Source organism: Micropterus dolomieu, linkage group LG05 (assembly GCF_021292245.1).
Source record: "Micropterus dolomieu isolate WLL.071019.BEF.003 ecotype Adirondacks linkage group LG05, ASM2129224v1, whole genome shotgun sequence".
NCBI lineage: Eukaryota > Metazoa > Chordata > Actinopteri > Centrarchiformes > Centrarchidae > Micropterus > Micropterus dolomieu.
Window position 1 is genome coordinate 17,093,196 of NC_060154.1, and position 2,563 is coordinate 17,095,758.

Genomic DNA, 2,563 nt, shown 5'->3' on the forward strand with positions numbered 1-2,563 from the left:
ATAACTTCATCTGAATCGCACATTGTACCACATGGAATGAATGCCGAGGCTCATGTGAATGAGCTGCCAGGCCTGGTGTTTTAAAGTGAAATAAAGTTCACAAGCAGTGAGGAGGATAAGGGCTTACAGTTAATGAAAATTAACATATTACATTATATTATATATATTGTGGTAGAATTTAATAAACTATAGCAGCGTAATATTATAAGTATCATGAAACTGTGTTGCTCTCTTTACTTTTGCTTCAAAGTGTTTCTGTGTTTGAATCTTCGACTGACTAGGAAAGTGTGAAGAAATACTTTCACCATCTCTCTCAACTGCTGTCGAGACGCCATTGAGTGAGACACTAAAGTCACGCGATCCGATCATTTCAGCAGCCAGCAGAAAGAGGCCTGATGGCTGACCTTGTTAGTGAGGTGTGAGTGTGAAAAATGAAAAGGCAGGAGAGTGTATGAAAAGAACATGAATCACTAAAAGATCTGAAAGAATCTCACAGAAACAAAAGGAAAGAATTACTGAGCTCTTACGTAATAGTAACAATAGCACAGATACTCCATTACAAGTTTTACTTCAGTAAAAGTATCTATATTATACATACAAAATCATATGCTTCCTGTATATAGAACATAACCAGTAACTACAGCTGTGTATGAGGTATAAAATGGAAATAAAGTACAATTTATTCAAGAATAGCTCCTTGGAAAACTTACTTTACTTCACTCTACTTCTGAATTTATTTTTTTAACTCCACTTATTAGCTTTTCCCAGAGCTTTCAGCTGCATCTCAGTCTTCATCAGTGAAGTGATAACAACATTTGGTTGGAAATGTGGGTAAACTAAAAGGTAACTTGCAATTCTAGGTTTTGTAGGAAATTTGCTACATGCCTCAGTCCAAAGTGAAGAAGTGCGAGAAGACACATATTCTCCAATAATTTTATTCATAATTTTAATATAAACAGTTAATTGTTGAATAATTTACACACAGCAAGATTTTTTATTTTCATATCATTGCAACATTTTCTGTACATGTCACTACTTGGCTCTCCTTTGAAAACATAGAAAAAATAAATTGTCAAGCGTTCATTTAGTCATGGCACATTTTTTATCCTGTACAATATGCGCGTGTGTGTGTGTGTGTGTGTGTGTGTGTGTGTGTGTGTGTGTGTGTGTGTGTGTGTGTTCAATATGTTGATATATGTGATACATAAAGATAATGGCACATTTGGATCCAGTGTGAGGGATGAAGCGATCTCTGTGGGTTGCGGGTTTGGGGTTTGGACTGTACATACACACAAACAGAATACACCTGCTGTCTGCATACGCACCGATGTCTCAACATAATGTACACACAACATATCCCAAAATCAATACATCAGCATATTTATCGGCAATAAATGACATTAATAAAGAGGTATCCTGCAAGACTACACACAGCATTCTGGGGACCACCTATGTGCACTGAGGAGAAAAAGAGACTTTAAGGACACAGGAAGAGAGGAAGAGGAGGAGGAGCAGCGATCACAGACAAAGAAAGCTGTGGTAAAGACTTCAACCAAGGACAACACAGACATAACTATTGATTTAAACAATGCACGGTATAGGGAAAAGGCTAGAGATAAATATAAACGTATTGGTGTGTAAACTGGAGTAGACCACTGGACCGATAGATGACTCTTAAAACTTAAGAAGAGGCTGCTTTTCCTTAAATTTGTCATCTAAACCGGGGTCACCATACCTGCTTCGCCCCCCACTATCTTTAAACAATGGCCTATCTCCCTAATCAATAATACAAATATGATCATCATCACACTACTGACAGACCATACTTAATTCATTCACAGCTGAAGGTGTGTCACCTTCGTGCTGACCCTCTTTAAAAGAAATAGTTTGACATTTTAGAAAATACGCCTGTTCAGAGGAACAATGTCACTCTCGTACCTGCCCATCAGGCTACAGCCAGCAGCCGACTAGCTTAGCTTAGCACAGGGGGGAACCACTAGCCTGGCTCTGCCCAACAAAATCTGCCTACAAACACCTCTAAAGCTCACTAATTAACACATTATATTTGTAATTTTCACACTTAGGTTTTTGTACGGATTATAATTTATATTATAAATAAACAAGATATACTGTAGTTAATCTGTAACATTAAAATGTGCTGGTACCTTTCGACAGAGACAGGCTGGCTGTTTCTATTGTTTATGCTAAGCTAAAGCTAACAAGATGCATCCTCTTAATTTCCATTTTAATTTCCAATCATCTCACCTAACGCTCGGGAAGAAAGCAAACTAAGTGTTATTTCCCACAATGGCAAACTACTCCTATAACACCTCCAGCTTTACAGTCTAAACTTAAAGATGTATGGTTGTTGAACCATGAGTGACGTTTTCTCTTTTTTTTTTTTTTAGCTTATTCAGGATTGTATCACTCGTTTCCTCTTCTTCAAAGGATGAGCAGTGGTCTTTTCCAGTTTTTCACATATAAAAAAACACATTTGCAAACTAAAACACACATCTCTTGTCAGAAACAATTTCATACAACATCTGTGATAGGTGACATATTA